Source organism: Pezoporus flaviventris, unplaced genomic scaffold (genome assembly GCF_033815535.1).
Source record: "Pezoporus flaviventris isolate CSIRO_AGI_PZ_B2104156 unplaced genomic scaffold, CSIRO_AGI_Pfla_v1 ptg000013l, whole genome shotgun sequence".
Taxonomy (NCBI): domain Eukaryota; kingdom Metazoa; phylum Chordata; class Aves; order Psittaciformes; family Psittacidae; genus Pezoporus; species Pezoporus flaviventris.
Window position 1 is genome coordinate 24,706,650 of NW_026892561.1, and position 17,439 is coordinate 24,724,088.

General features: G+C 41.5%; 1 long non-coding RNA gene across 2 annotated transcripts; it reads left to right on the top strand.

Annotated features, from left to right (window-relative positions):
• Window positions 1-159: 159 nt before the first annotated feature.
• LOC133268745 (uncharacterized) lies at window positions 160-12,942 on the top strand. 2 transcript variants are annotated; one of them, XR_009743158.1, is made up of 4 exons: window positions 160-572; window positions 2,511-2,603; window positions 7,618-7,730; window positions 10,797-12,942. It is a non-coding gene; the product is annotated as an uncharacterized LOC133268745 (long non-coding RNA). The 2 variants fall into 2 exon arrangements; XR_009743157.1 differs by lacking the exon at window positions 160-572 and adding an exon at window positions 1,863-2,345.
• Window positions 12,943-17,439: the final 4,497 nt, after the last annotated feature.

The following is a 17,439-nucleotide window of genomic DNA, read 5'->3' on the forward strand; positions in this document are numbered from 1 at the left end:
TCACTTTTTAAGGGGCCTGCCCTACCTTTCTCCTCTGGTGACAAGCAAGTCCTAGCCCCGGCACCATCCTATCTTTTCTCTTCAGTGTATAGTGAGGGACAGCAGAAGTCTTGTACAGGTGCTGTTGGGGGATGTCATCAACGTCTTTCACTCCATCCCGTGAATGGATCTGTCAAGATCAATGACTCATTGCTATGGCTGTTGATGCTATTTCTCTAGCATGAGACATGGGTAGAGTTCAGGGAAAGGAAGCTACCATGTAAGTGAAGAGCCTGCAACACCTGGAACAGCAGATGATAAGGGACAGTTTATAGAGGGCAGGGGAGACTGTCCCTCCTCCAGCGTTTCCTCATACTTCCTGAATCCACTCCAAAGCTGCCCTTTGTGTACAGAATCTTCTCATACTATTTTTGCAAACCTCTCACCAATAATTTCTGCTATCTGGCAGATTTACTAAATGGATTTCTGAATGATGTAGTTTCTGTTTCTCCAGCAATTTGTGATATGGAGAGAGAGCAAATCCATAGCCTGTAGTTCAGGACTATGAAAAAAGGGTATTCAACATATTTAAGGTACTACATGCCCATGTTACTATACCGTCAGATTGTATTTTTCCCTGCAAAGCACAGAAACACGGTGCTGATATTTCTGTTTTACTCTTTGGAAGCAAAGGCAATGGGTGCCTCAGCAACATTCCCCAGAATCACAGCAGTATGGCAGAATGGGGAAAAAAGGGGTCACCCAAGTCTTAGGCCAAATATCTTTACCACTGGAACACCATCCTGTTGTTTTATGGGCTCAAACCTGTGTTCATAATCTTAGAAGACATAGAAAATAATTTAGAAATAAATACTAGCAGAAATAGTTTAAAGGTTCATGAAGAATTTCCTGGTTAGTTGCAGTTACACGTAAATGGGATCTCTGTGCTCTGAAGACCAGCAGTTTACAAAAATATTTCAGAAAAAAATGTGCTATGCAAATTATTTGCAAAATCACCACCTCCATTTTTTTGCTACCTAGGCTTTACTATGGAAATAAATAAAGATATTTATGGAGATAAATAAAGATAAATAAATGTAGCAGGATATCAGATATTAAGAAAGTCTTGGCCTGTGAAACAGTGACTGTAGGACAGCTGTAGGTAATATTGAGGATTGCTCTTACCTGCAGAAAACAGTGTAAAAGCTTCTCTGTTCATAGTTTCCATCTTGTCTGTGAAATGACCAGGGTTAAACTGTCAAGGGCTCTCCCACTGCTCTTGATTATATAGGGCAGAAAATACGTTGGGGAAAATTAAGGTGCCCCACTGAAAGAGAAAATGAACATACAAGGATCTTCTTCACAGAGCCAAAAACTAATGGCTTGACTTAGACTGCAAAGATATCAATTGCTCACTTGAAATTGCCCAATGCAAGTGCCAAGTAATTATTCTGGAGTGAAAAATAGGGTCGTACTGTGTTATCTCATACAGAATGGCTTATTTTGACATTATTAGATGCTCTTAAAGAGTTATTTTAGAACACCAGAGAATGCAGTAATTACAGTCATCAGAGACTTTGGGGAAAAAACCCAAACACCACTGAACTGCAGGCTGGACACTGATCAAGACCCCTGACTCTGATCTTGATTTTCTCAAAGACATGTTCCCCTAAAGCCACATAGATATTATCCATTGGGAAGCCAACCCTACATGAGGTTGGGTATGGATTTAAAGTACTCTGCTGATACAATAAAAGAGTATACAAACACTGTTATTCTAGAATTTCGGGGGGGTTTATATATAGCTTGTACCATTTAAAAGAAACCTAGGGTCATTATACCGGTACCTTTATACTGATCTAATGCTTGAAATACTGTATATTAAAATGATAACATTAAACTGTAAACTGTATGGAAAAATGGTAAAGCTGTGCAAAAGGAGAGGTGTACAGGTTTATTCATATTGTAGGATGTAGGTAATGTCCAGCATCCTATTCACAGTGAAGAGTTCCTCAAAAGTTGTTCAAACTCACCTTTGGATAGTTTTGCAGCCAGAGACAAAATGTAAGAGAGATCTATTGCTTGGCTTTGCTCTGTCTAAGGATTGTCCCCAAACCTTTGTGGTGTTAATATACCTTAGTGGCATTAATATCTCCTTAGTAATAGGGAAGTCTTGCAGTGTGGTAGCCTGGGTACTCATAAACCTTGTGCTGCTATAACACATAATCTCATTTAGAACTGCATTTGCATATAGCAGGATCATTTGGTTCTTATGTTTAGTTCCACAGGATGGACCAATGACAGCATCCAACTCTTCTTGGACTTGTTCTGCAGAACAAAAGGGCTAATAATGAGTATTTAAGAAGGTATCTGATGTGTAGACTCTCTGCAGAAATTCAAAATTCCCAAGACACCTTATGCTGCAGGTTTAAGCACCTGATTCAAAGGCATTTTGACTATTACCCTGCCGTGAGCAAGGACAGAGACATGTATAAGTGTGGGTACACACATTTCTCACCTTGTACTTCCAGATGCACCATCATGGAGAGCTCAGCATAAGGTGATGGTGGTGTCTGAGCCCACTATGAAGGGATACATGATCTCTGAGATCTGTGATGTAGAGGGTGGGTCGTCTTTTGCCTATAGATATGAGACAGACAAGAAGATTTAAGGCTGTTTTAATAGCATAGCAAATCTCAATCAACAGAGCTTCTTTTCATCCCAGAGTGCATACTGAGTTGAGGAAGTTGGTAAGACAGCAGCCATGTAGCTCTGTTAAAAAATAATCTTGCTGACTGAGAAAGACAGCATACAGTAAGTTTTCTTTCAGTCTAGGATGGAACAACATTACTCTGTCTGTGCTGGCTGCCAAAGAACACAACCTCAGCACCTTCAAAAAGTACTTTGCTTTAGAGGCTGAATTCAAATGAAGAAATAGCTGAAAAGTATCTCAGGAGGAAAAGGAAGTAGGAGTGCAGCTGGAAATGTCTTAGCTAAAAACATTTTAAATATGTTGCAGCTGCACAAGAGAAAACTACTTGTTGCCTTTAACGTGAGCTTAGTATGCATCAATGAAGTTCTGTGGCTCTGCAGGCAGCCAGCTCCTCTGGTAGTTCCTGATCTCATCGTTTTCATAGGTCCTGCAAGTGTGTTAGTGCCCGCAGCAGTCTCATTAACATAGTGCTTAAGTGCCTCAACAGTGAGAGGAAATTGTTGTAGAACTGTGCCCAGAAACACAACCACAAGGAACACCATGACATCATACAGTTCCAACCCCCCTGCCATGGCCAGGGACACCTCACACTAAACCATGGCACCCAAGGCTCTGTCCAACCTGGCCTTGAGCACCGCCAGGGATGGAGCATTCACAGCTTCCTTGGGCAACCCATTCCAGTGCCTCACCACCTTTACAGTAAAGAACTTCTTCCTTATATCCAATCTAAACTTCCCCTGCTTAAGTTTTAACCCATTACAATATTCACAGCAGAACCATGCCTAACCATTGCTATGACCCAGATGTCTTACTTAGCTGACTACAGGAAATAAATGACTACTTGATTTTTAAAAAAATGATCTTGAAGGGAAGTGTGTGAAGGATGATCGTAACTATACAGTTAACTTTCCAGATTGCCTGCTCTCCACTAGCAAATTTCAGATTTGAGTGATCTAAATGCCCTTGAGTACAGTTTTTCTTCCATGTGAAGTCTTTCCAAATTCATCTGCTCCCTGCTAAATCTTAAATAAACACTTGGCTGTAGTTCTCAAAGCCACAACCATGTTAGCTTGTCTTTTTTTTTTTTGTTTTGTTTTTTTCCTGGATAGTTCTTGCAGCCCAGTTTAACACAGGAGATAAGGGCCATTACAAAACCCTTTAAGGCGCAGGCTAAGAAGGAAAACCTGATTCTGGCTCCAGGGCAAACTTGGTACTGAATAATGTCAATATAAAATTAGATCAGTCTCTCTGAAGGCACCTCTTGCAAGAGATTGAATGGGCCTGTAAACAAAGCAAGCCAGGAACAGTTGGGGGGGGGGGGGATCAGAAGTAAGTGCTGGTTTTAGCAAAGTTAAGAACTCTTCTTCCTCTCTGTGCATTGACAAACAACTGTTTAATGCCACAGCTCACTGAGAAATGCTGTCAAGCTTTGATAACAGTTACAGGGAACAGGTCAGTCCTTGCTTATCCAAAGCTAGGAGGTGCCATGGAATTCTGACATGGCCTGGAAGCCTCTGAGCAGCCTGTGGCACATGGCAGTCTCTGTAGAGAAACTGTGTCCAAAAAGCACATCAGCAACCATGTCGTTGATGGAAGAGGGGATTGGGACAGAGAGATCCATGCTGACAAACAGGAAAGCTGCATCGTTAACTTCTTTCATAGGCTGTTTTGTTTACACTGAACTCCCATCCAGCCTGCTCTTGATTTGCATGGGATTACACAAATAGCTGAGCCTGCAAGAATCAAGATGCAGAAGTCTAACTAGGAGACTGTTCTGCAGGCATCTTTATAATGAGTGAGGGAAAGAGTCCATCCTATAGAAAAGTGCATAATCAGCACAATTTAGGAGTCTCTCATCTATCACTTTCTCCCATAAAGGATTGACATGAAAGCAGTGAGTCAGGCGTGATGTTCCAGTCAAGGGCAGAATGAGTTGTGAAAGCATCAGCTGTGTAAACCTCCCATCAAACCTACTGCAGAAATTGCTACTTCCAATAGAAAAAGCAGGGTTGGCAACAAGGAGAATGAACCTATGTCATCACAATCACCTATAGATCTATTATTTCACCTCTTTCTCTGGCAAAGACCTCAATCAGGCAGCAAGCCAGGCTTCCAGGCTTTTTTTCTCTAGGCCTAGGTTGCTAAGAGCTGTCAGATTGAAGTGTCTCTGCTCCTTCCAGGTGTGCCCATTGGCAAAGATAATGCCTGCAACAGAATGGGGAAGAACTGGGCAGAAGTATGGGACTGACACCTCCATAAGCAGGACTGGTGCAATTGTACTGGTTCCAAGATTTACCACCATGAGTTTGAAAAGCTCCCTAGCAGTATTTATATGGGGAATCAGAGGTGTTGATGCTGATTTTTTCACATCTACTTTACCATTTCTGTGGGAAACAAGTTCCATGCCTGTCTCCTTTTCTGCTTCTTTGTCTAGAACCATGCACTCAAAACATGCTGGGTCCTGCTAGCTGACATTTTTACAGTTTTACATCTTTTAGTGCAAAGACTTCTTGGTAACATGCTCAGTAACTAAGAACTGAACAGGCTATGCAAGTAAATGGGAAACACGTGAATTTTGTGTGCTGAATGTATATTTGGGGCTCAGCGTGAGAAGGACATGGAGCAGTGGTTCTACTGCATTCATCTTGCTGCCAAAAGCAGCTCATCTTGAAAAGAGGCATTAAGAATAGATGAGGTCATTGTACCAAACTCCATTCTCTGAACAGCTTGTTCTGCTAAAAATGTTTCAGTACACACAACAATGGAAAGTTCTGTAAGGGCCTCCAACAGCATCTCTAAAAAAGGATGCCACAGGTCTCTCACAAAATTATTCTGCATGCCCAGGGCATCCTTCACTGCTTGAAACACGTTCAGCTGCATCAGTGGTGTTTTCCTCTCAGTGTATGTACTACCCTACATCCTGGCCACCCAGAGAAACATGATGACATCAAGATATGAGGCATTTTCAGAAAGTCCCTTCAACATCTTAGTGGTACTCTTATGCCAGAGCTCCAAGACCATTTCTGTTACCTAAGGGCTGTTTCACAGCCTTTGGCATTGCCCAAGAAATGGGTGGGAGAAATTTAATCTTGCTGTCAGGAAATGAGAGGTTGGAATCATGTTTCACTATTAAAATCTTAAAAGGCTTTCACTGTTATTAATGTATTTCATTATTATTCATGGCTGTTATTCACATATCAGCAGTACACACAGCCATCATCGCAACAACCAGTCATGTTACCCAGAATGGGATTTATTCCATCTACATTGCCCCACCAGAGGTCATTGATGGATACTGCAAAATCATAAATATTGCTTTTATTATCTTTCCATGTTTATTTATTTTCTGATCGTACAGCTACTTTGGTGTATCAGTATTTACACAAGGAACAGCCTTCATCGTTAAAGTAGAAATTATAGTTGCAATTAACATGTGCAGCCATTAGATGGGAATGTTTGCTCATCATTGGACTGAGCATTGTGCTTGCTAAGGCTGGCACAGTGAGGCAATTAAGCCAAACTTTTCAAACAGCCATTGATCTGGAGTATCTTATCGGAGATGTGTTGAGTATCATGAGCTGCTTGGGAAGGACTTAGCTCCTACAGATTCTACTGATTGCTGCCAGAGTTTAGGTTCTCAGTAGTTCTGCAAATCAGAACTGTCTCTGGCACCTGTAAACTAGAGACCAGTTTTAAACTCTTCAACCCTGAGTGGTTGAGAAAGACCTAATTTCACAGAGGAAGGGAAGACAAGATAGTGGTACCTTGCTCAAAGGTTTAGGATTTCAGATAGGAACATCAGCTAGCTTGTGACTGTATGGGATAGGAGGTAAGGATGAGGTGCTAGATGCACCATCCCTGGAGACATTCAAGGCCAGGCTGGATGTGGTCTGAACAACCTGATCTAGTTGAAGAAGTCCCTGCTCATTGCAGGGAGGTTGTCCTAGATGACCTCCAAAGGTTTTTCTGAGAAATTGCAGCACTCTGGTAATATATGATGGACACTTGAAAGATGAAAAGGCATATCTCTGCTGTAGGGATTTCGAGGGATCTGGTAAAAACACACCATTTATAAAGCTGAGGAGAGTTTCCATGTATCCTGCTTCTGCAGTTTGCACATTGGAATCCACTGGTAATGTTCTACTGCTGAACTCACATATGTGGTTCAGGAACATCTATAAGCAGGTTTGCATCTCTCTGGAGGCGGGTGCAGGCAAAGGCTCCTCCTTTGCAATTTTTGGAAACAAAGGTGTAGCTAGGAATTCTAAAATATGCTGACCATGCTGAAAATGCATGCAAATATGATCAGGCACCTACTGCTGCCCATTGCTGTGAGCAATGGCTGTTTTCTGTAAGTGAGAGTAATTTGAATAATTGTTCTCACACCAGTTGGAGTCCAGTCTTTTGCCTTAATAGCCCAAGTAAGATGGAGAGGAAAAGAGAAACAAGTGCTTGAATCCCTGAGTTGGATTCCATCTAGAACCCAAAGGAACTGCAGAGCTTGTTTTTTCTCCTTTACCTGGGAAAATAGGGACCTTTGTTGCTGCTTCTAGTCTCATACCTCCTAGGCTTACAGACTCCTTTTTACCAGTATTGCTGCATTTCTCAGAATAGCCAGAGATGTGGTCGTAGCATGAATCCTGAGCATGAATCCTTCCTCCAGGAGCACATGGAGAAAGAAAAGGATTCTGTGGGTCTTGTTTGGTAGATGCAGTGTGTAGATCACATTGAAGGAATGTCAGTAACTTCACACATCTTTCTGTGCCTCTACACTCTCCAAGGGAAAAAAATAAAAGAGCCAGAAAACCAGTGCGTTGATACTCTACCATACCAAATACAGTGTCACCTAGGTGCAGTTCTGTGCCACTGCTTACTTATGTAGTCAAAAGGATTAAGGTTTTTCTATCAACCTGGTTGTTTTGCAGTGCGCATCAACTCTGATGATTACTGACACTTGCAACACCTTCCCAAAACAAGCAGAACTCTGGGGAAGAGAAACTTCTGTCTTAGAGCAACCTGCAAAATCGTAACACCGCAGGTAACAAAGCTTTTCTTTGTCCTTTCCCCTTCATGCCTATCCCCAGTGGGAAGGACTGACCTGGAGCAGTAACACCTCCAGTATGCTGCAGTCTCATCTGCGTTTCTGCTCCTACGCTGACCAGGCCAGGCCTCTGTCTCAGGAAGCCTTCCAGGGCCTTGTTGTGCCAAGACATAACCAGCCAGTGGCCATATAAGTGGCAAACAGCCAAAATAAGGGGTACAGGATTCAAGCAAGTAAGCTTTGCTATCTGCCTCTCATTGGTGAGTTTTGCTTATTCTTCCTGTTTCCTTTCCTCCTTCCTTGAAACTTGTCCTGTAGTGACAGAATTCCTTAGGCATTATTTTTGACTGGGGACCATTCAGTGATTTGCACCACTTCCAGCTGTTGCTACAGGCCCTTTCCATTCACCCCTACACCTCTCTAAAGTCCAGCAGGGAATCACAGGGCCTGAAGTTCTGCTTAGAAAGTTCACAGTTCACACTAAACCCAGGAAGGAACAGAAAGATGCTTTTGCATTCTAGCCAAGGTTATGTTAGGAGTCTACACCTGAAATACTCATAAAACTATAAAAAGTATCAGGGTGTCCTCATGTCCCTTCTTACTCAGCTGTGACCTGCTAGCTGCAGAGCCCCCAGATCCACACTCCCACAGGCATTAGTCCTGCTGGAGCACTTGGACAGCACAGGCAAATTAACATGTCTAGTCCCAGGTGAATGCAAATGGAGTGTGTCCCTTGAGCTGTGCACAGAGTGAGCAGGAAGAACAGGTCAGGTGACCTGAGGTGGGCCACTTTTTGACTATCACAGTGAGAACAAGGATGGTACCCCGCTGTGGACATTAGCTTAGACTTTAAAGACCTGGTTCAATTCCCTGTTGTGCTACAGATCTCTGTGATTCTGGGCAAGCTGCTTCATGTGGTTTCATAGTATAGCCAGCCTGTAATCTGTGTATAAACAAGATACCTTGAAAACAAGTAGTCACATCCCTTCATTTTCCCTTTCACTGGGGCTGGATCTAGCAACCACAGAGCTATAAAGTGACTGGATTCATATGGCTGATCTGGTGGAAAGCCTTTTGGTTTTATCTGCAGTAACAGTTTTCTGCTGGCTCAGCAGTCTGATCACACTCACCTGCTGGCTGCTGTCTCAGTAAGCAGTGTGAAAACATGGCCAAGGACAAAAGATGCAGGACCACCCCTTTTGGCAGACTCACTGATCATTTTAGCTGCAGTGCAAATCTTTGTCTGTATCCTGTCTACTTCAGAGTCCCTCCTGCTTGAGCTCCTAGGGCTCTTGCTGTCACAAATACATTCCCAGTTAACTACTCCAGTGACAATAGACAGAGAACTACCCTGTACAGAAATTATATTACACTCTCTGGTGATTGTTTCCTTCTAATGCACTAAAACATTCTCAGCTAATGCCCTAATAAGATTTTATATGCAGTAACTGTATGGATGGCTCCAGGATGGAGAGACATAATAATGGGAAAAATTTATGGAAGACTAAAACCAAATCTAATAGATTTGATATTCTTCAGAAACATTGTGAAAGACAGCAAAACATTGCAAAATACTTCAAAAGACCGTGCAAAAGAGCCCCAGAATTGCCAGCACTGCTTTCTGCCCAAATAAACCTTTCTCTGAGATTTTTTTTTTTTTTTTTAGTTTTGTCCATCCTCAGTATCAAGAATTTCAAGGACTTTCACCGGACTGTCTGGCACTGCTCAGAAGAGGCTGTACTGGGATATGAAAGTGGTGACCTCTAAGGAAAAATGTTTTTGATCCTGTGTTGCAGCTGGATGTCATGAATGGGAGTTCCTCCTCTCATTGAACATGCAACTGAGAGCACTACTGCCTCATCAGGACCACCCTGGGAGAGGCCTAGGAAACTCCTTGTGCTCAGCAGCGTACTTGCAGGGACATTACACTCTTCTACTGTCATCTTACAGGCTTGTTACATGCCCAGTGCCCTCTGCTTTCATTCTGACTCTCATGGAAAGGAAGAAAGAATAACTACATTTTGCCAAGATGCAGGGCAGCAAGATGAAGCTGATGGGCCTGGGTGGGTCCATGATTCTCAATGAGTCAAAGATGTGTTTGTCAGTTCACAGAGAGTACAAATTTCCAGTTGGATGCAGTTTTTCAAGTTTTTACCTTTACGCTCTGTGCTGACCTTGGTGTGTTCTCTGAGAAAGCACAGTCCAAGCGGTTTTTGCGTGTGACCTCATTAGTCTCCCCTCTTCTCTGGCATAAGTCAAAATATGGAGCAGTGCCCAGTGCAAAGTGGTTGCTCTGGTTTCTGTTCCTGCCAAAAATAGGTCACAGAGAATCCAGTCCAGGTTGTCTTCAAATTGCAGAGCTTGGATTGCCTTTAATTTTCAGGCAAGAGAGAGAGGTGAGTTTAGAGTACAGCAGACATTACAACATGTGCAGTCATTGACCCCAGATGACTTCAGCAAACAATGTTTTGCAGAATCTCTGATTTTCCAAAGAAAATAAATGTGGAGAGTAGTAGGAAATAGTAATAATATGTCATAAGTCTCTGTTTCTTCATGTCTGAACAAAGGATCCTGTCTTGTAGGCAGTGCTTTGAACGAAGTGCTTTGAACGATAGCAAAAGATCAAGCTGGAAGTTTTTTAATGGCATGAATTCAGAACACCCCATGGGGTTTTCTTATTTCAGTGAAAGATTTAGAACAAATTTATAGAGTCCCACTGTTCCACCACTGTCTTCCTGTGTCATCCTGCAGGGACAGGGCCCCCTGGTGAAGATCTGTGAGATGGTTGAGGAGCCAGGGCAAAATATCGTAAAACCAGTGGAAAATACCAAGCAGCCTTGCCTTTATACTTTCTATTTAAATTCCTAACAGCGCTCTCAACATATTCAAGCATCCAAGATAAGTGTTAGCAGTAAGATCTGCTGTTCAACTTTACCTTTTATTCTGCCTTTCACGCTTTGTCCTGTGGATCATATCTGTATTCTTCGGGGTTTTTTTTTTATACTTGTATTGACCATTATTCAATTTGTGCTATTTATATTTGTTATTTTCTTTCTTTTGTAGGACTCCTCTGTCTCAACCTTTCTACATCTGTAGGATATGATCTTCAAGCAGTTGTTTAACTGGTTCTCTTGGGAACAGCTACATAGAACCAAAGGCACTTACAGGAGGTTGGGAGGTGGTACCCAAATTAAGCATGTCATTCACAATTCCTCTGAATCATGTTCTTTACATGATCCTCATAGATAAATGATTGGTGTAAGTGCAGCAAAACCACTAATCAATATTTTCTGGTCTGTACTCTGTTGGATTGTACCAATGTCTCTTTTGAGGGTGATAACAGAAAGCAGCAGCCCACAGCCAGTGAAAGTGTACAATGGAAGTGGTAATCCTGGCAGCTTTAGTAGTAAGATAGGTAATACCATTTCCTCTCTGCAACTCTAATCACAAGAAAACAGAAGTGAAGCTTTCTACAGCAGAAAAGAGATTACATCCTTTTAACTGCCTTTTTTGTAACCTTGCACTATTACTGCAATCAATAATTTCAAGAAAGCTTATTCCCTAATTCTTATATCTTGTATAGTGATATGGTCATCTCTGCATGCTCTGCTGCACATTAACAAGCTACATATAACAAACCCCTTTGAAGGAATATCGAGTGCTAATGTATGATAGCACAGGTTGTTCCCAGGTTCCCAGCACTGATGCGTTGACACTGAACAACACTGAAACAGGGGAAAATTCTAAAGTCTTACCTGGCACTTGACAAAACCTCTGAAAATTTGCTGAAATTTAGTGGGGCCTCTGGGACTTCCACACTTGGTCTGCTGGCATCCCACAGGGCTTATATTTAACATCGCCTGGTATGGATTTGTCTCTTCAGGAGCACCTCTCCTGTGTCATCTGAGAGCATACCAGTTGCCAAGGAAGCTCAGAATTAAAAGAGAAATGGTAAATTCTGATAATTGCAATGTTAGAAAGTATAGAAACAATGAAGTAGGAAAATACATGTGAAATAGATCCCTTCTGCAGGCAGACACCAGGTCTCCTCTCGGTCATCCATTCACTGCCTTAACTATAAGCCAGCAGTGGCAGATCCTGTCTTAGACCAGACCCAGTTCTGAGTCACCATGGCTCTGACAACAATACCTACCAACAGTTTGGACCTCACTATGGCAGTGGGGTCTTCATTCTCCTTCCTTCTGCATATGTTTAAGAGCATTTGTCCTTGTTGCAGCTTGGGTAACTGGCAGGCACAGTTAACAGCACAAAGAATTCACCCTCTCAGTTTGTGTATTTCTTGGACACACATCGCCTGTGGCATGTTGATTTCCTTACATGGGAACCATCTTCCTAATCAGAAGATCATTCAATACTGGTTTTACCTGGTTTCTCTTTTCCCAGGATGGTAGGACTGTCTCTCCTAGATGATATGGCTTTCCACATAACAGTCTCCATGGCTCTTCGCAAACAAGCAACATTTGCATTAGAAAATTTAGAAAATTAGAAATCAGGTTTGTGTAACACTTCTGATTCATTCTGAGTCAAAGTGCTGGGTTGTGTCCTTGAAGGCAAAACACATACCTCTTTGAATGCCAGAGTTGCCAGTCATTTTCCCCTCCTCTAGCAGCTTGAGAATCCAGGCCACTCTGTGACATCCTTAAGTCATGTCTCTCCTTTTGCTGCATTCTGGAGAGAATTTTTTACTGAGAATTTCTTATTCATGAGGTCACACTGGAGAGCGATAGACCTTAAAGAATAATGGGCTGGGGAAGAGTGGGTCCTTAACTGAAATGTACTAGTGACTATATATATTACCACCAAATATGGCAAAAGGAAGATAGGTAGGCTGGTGTCATTTAGGCTGGTATTTTTTTAAGGAGAGAGGCTTAAATAAAACCATATTTACTGCGCAGAGTGCCACAGATTTTTCTGGAAGTTCAGTCCTGCTGAATACCTTACCACTTTACCTCTGTAACTTTATTTTAACTCTGAAACCTCTCCATTAGGCTGCCTGCAGTAATAAACTGAAGTTTTTCAAATTGATTTAGCTATTCCCTGAGGGTTAAAATACTGCTTTCTTAACTCAGTTTTGTCTGAGTCACACACACTCCATTTTCATTCCCTCTTAGGCTCGGAAGGCTCCCCTAAATCCACCTTTTTCTCCATGAACTCTGGCAGTGATGTATATTTTTGCAAGAGTAAGCTACAGATATTCAACATATAACACAATTTATTTACACAGCATCTTTGGATTATTTTATTATGTATCTGCCTGCTACTTTAAATATGTAAGTTGTGTAACTTCCTTCAGATGTTGTGTGACTGTGGTCCTATCTGAAACCAACACAGCCTGAAGCCTGTTTCCAGCGGGCTGGTCTCCTTCTCTGGTGATGTCCTTCACTCATCACAGCTCAGACACTGCTAGACTAGGAAAAGAAAACTGGAGCTGCTAATCACTCCCTTCTCTCCTTGCTGTTCCCCGTTTGTCCTCAATGCTGACCAGAAGAGAGCTGAACTTCTTTTACTCCTACAGTAGGAGAGAGGCTTGTCTTCTTCCCACCACTTCTCTACACTTGTAATTTTTCTTTTCTGGAACCTCCAGCAGAGCATGGGCGGTTGGGGTGAAGTATGTTTAGCATATGACACTTTTCCACCAGCTATTTCTCAACTAGTGCGCTGTAGTCTCTCAGCTCCTACTGAGAGTTGCTTCTCCCTCAGAGGGGCAATTGTGAAAACTATTTTGAATGGAAAATTTCATTCCATGTACATGGAGGGAGAAAAAAATTGAAACCCTCTTGATTTGGGCTAAAAAATAGGGTTCACAGCTGCTGTGTTTTTAAAATTTTCTTGCTTCATTTCCTATGAATGCCTCTGGAGCAAGAAGAAATCTATAGTTAAACCCCACAGTTTTAAACTGATCTTTATAATATATCTTTCTATGTACCTGTGCATATAAAGCCATTGATTTGCTCCAGATAATATGAGCTGCTTCCAAGCAGCAGAGCAGTATGGAACCCCATTAACATATCATTCATACAGATTTGTAGCAGCTTCTCAGAGCATGCTGGAGAAACGACCCAGGTAATTTAGGACTATTTTTCCTGTGCTTTATTGAACCCACATTTGTCTGTATTTATTCTATGTATTATTTTCTACCTTGTGTCTTCATTTTTATGTTCAGCCAGACCCATAAACCCCTTTTCCCTCTAAGAGTTCCTCAAAGAGAGTCATTTAAAAATGTCACACTGCAAAGCTTGTTCTACTCTCCAACTATCCTAAATCATCAGTGAGGACATTAAATCAAGTCAAACCTAATGCCAGATTGCTATGTACCATCCTTGAAAATATACCTTACCTTGTCCAGTGAGTATCCATGCCTGGGAGATTTTACTGTGACTAATTGAACTTTATCTTTTCATACACATAGAGAACATTACAAAATAGCCAACGCAAAACCAGCCATAGCACTAAACACAGTGAAGCAGGCATATTTAGTTGCCAGAAGGATTATCTGTAGGAGACAGTGCTCTGAAAACACCTGCTGCACAGAGTACCAGCACCAACACAGGTTTATGTCTTTGAAGCCCTGGCACTGTATGCTCCAAAAGAATCACAGGATGGAGGCTGCTGAGTGGAGGATACCATAAGAGCATTCAAAGATTACCAAAGATTACACAAATAACAAAGATTATGGACAAGATTACCAGTGCTCAGGAGTGCAGGTTCAAAGTCAATTTAACAGAGACTGGAAGTAAAAGACTCATGAAAAATAAAAATCAAATTTAATCCCTAGACCTGCAGTCACCATGTCCAACTGCCTCAAGCCTAAAGTAACTTCAGACTTAACAGAAGGCTAGAAATATTCAAACTGATTAGTGCTATGTGGCACAAACCCTGCTCATGTTGTCATAGAACACCTCTTTGAGAAGCAGCTGCCCATATTGCCTTTCTCTGTCAAATACAACAAAGCAAAATTAATACTGGCCACTTGAACTCTGTTACACCCTCCTGTTTGGCAGTAGAAGTAGGCTAATAGATGGGTCAGGAAGTTAAGGCTCCCCTATGGAATGGATAAATGAAGATTAAAAATTGGTGGTTTGTTAAGAATTACACTGATACCCGAGTGACATGAACCTTACTTCTTAGAAAGTTCACTCATCTCGCTCCACTGGGCAGAGAACTGAATCCTGCATGCTGTCTTGTAATCAGTCTACAATCACTCAGGAGCTCTGTATACTGTGCAGTCCAGAATGTGAGTGATGCTTTTGGGTACTGGCACCCTAAATAAAGCTACACTGCCGATCCTGACTTCTGTCCTGCAGCTGTCTAGTTGCTGTGTGTTTGCTCTGTGCTACACCCTCTGAACCCCTACAGAATCATAAATTCATTCTTTGTCATTCCTTTATAAATCATGATGTGAACTGGTTTGAATTCACTTGAGCTAAAATTAAAAAAAAAAAAAAGTAGAAGAAATAAAGAAAAAAGGCAAGAAAAACCTGTTGCCTTTGTAAGATTTGGTCTCAGAGAAGGCACCTTCTTGATAGAGCTGATTAGACCAGACACCCTGTTGTGAACGACTGTTAAAAGGCAAAAAGGCATTGGAGTGTAATTCACCTCGACAAATGAAAGCAACTTCTAACAGTGTGCTTCCAACCTTTCAGTCTAGAGAGACATCTCAGAGATCTAGGGGACAAATGAAATGAAACTCACCTGTGTGTGTTGGAAGAGCTGACATTTCTTAGGTACATTTTTTATCTACAAATCTCATCTAGCAAAATGACATCCCAATTCAAATCATAGCACCCAGATCTCCCACCATTTGATTTACACACGAAGCTGCCTTAGCCATATTGCTTTGAGTGAAATGGCAATGAATGTTCTTCAGACCCCATGTTTGCCATTTCTTGTCCTGCAATCATTATGTGGTATGGCTCATCAGATCTGTCTAACTTTTATTGTTAGCTGTAACAAACACCAAGCATAAATCCAATATACCTTATACAGTTTTACTCTCAAAAGGATTCACTTGTTTTATTCTGCAGTGTTTCTGCTTATACAGCCCTAGACCTCTCTTTCTGTCTCTCTTGCACTGAATATTTGAGTTCAGGGTGATTTTCGAGGATACAATAACTGTATTTTTCATATCCTGAAACTCAACTGTCTCCAAGTCTCCATAAATCTTTTCTTTCATGCCACTGAGGTTTGATGTTTCTTTCAATTTAGTTCAGCTGCAAACATAATTAATGCAGCATTTCACAATGGAAAATGTAATGGAGATATTGAAGATAAAAAAAGTGGGCAGATAATAACATTTACGGCATAAGGATTTTATAGGGAGGGATTTCCTCATCTTGAGTTACCCACAATTCCCAGTTCAAGGCTGCCCTGACAGCGCAGACTTGAATGCAGGTCTGATGATACATGGTTCCTTTATAACACAATAAAGGAAGTGTGTGTAACCCTTAATCAGTTAGCATGTTATAGTTTTGGGTTCTTTTTTTTAACCAGAAATTTTGCTCTAGCACTGAAGAAAATTTGATTTACTGTTCCCAATGCTTTTTTCTCACCTGAAGACATCTGGCTAATGAATAAATAAAGCTTCAAAGAGCCAGCAGCAAGACTTTTAGTCAAAGGCAAATGAATAACATTAAGTGCATTTTGGCTCATATTCCAGGATTACAAGTTGCTTGGATGAGCATCTTTTTCTAGTCTCCCAAGTGATGTCTCAGCAGGCATTTGGTCAGGACACTGTCTGAAAGTTAGAAAAAAATTGTTCAAATGGAAAATATAGGATTGTGATAATAAATGTCCAAACTGAAGACAAATACTGAACTGTTTTAATTCTGAATAAATGGCATAAAACTTAAGCACAAGATGTATTGTGCCAGAAGAAAGCGCAGCTGGTCTCATGTTCCATTTCTGACAGTGCATGACAGCACATGCCTTAGGAAAGTTTTTAAGAACAGGACAATCCAGAAACACTGTACTGGTATTAGAACAAAACAACCCCAAAGTATTTTTCCTGCTGAAGATTTATCCAATTGCTTTTTGAGCAGAAATAACTGTTTAGTACAAGTCCAGTGAGGAGGCATAGCTTACCAACAAGCACGTGCAGTGCAATCCCCTTGGGTTCTTCTGAACGATTCTCCTTTTTTGTTGCATTTGGCACCTGCCAGCCCTTCTGTTGGAGACAGTGAACATTTCCTTTTCTGTCACCTACTGTCTGTTCAGGGTTTTCTAGACCTCCTCAAACGTCGAGAAATAGTTCCCCCAAATGTGCTACACTGTTGCAATGGACAGTATCTTTTTCAAAATTCAGTCCCACAAATGTCAGGTTCCCCCACTACACACCATTGAGTCACTGTTTCATACACTGGGGCATCAACAGGGACAATTTAGCCCGAGCCTTTGACACGAACCAGAGGAAAAATATTAACTTCTTTTTTTTAGTCTTTGTATGGATGCAAAATCTACCAAACATTTTCACAAGGCTCTCCTTGTCTTTACTTTTTGCTGTGATGAAGTCTCCCTCGAGTGGCACACAGCCTGCCATGTGCTTGTGACACTAATGCTGCTACCCAGGAGAGCTCTGCCATGAAACAGAAAGAAAAACACAAGAAAAAATTGGAGGATCCTAGTGTCAGACAACTTGGCAACGTTTTCTTCAACTGTAGCCTTAGCAGAGCTGAGCACCATATAAGGT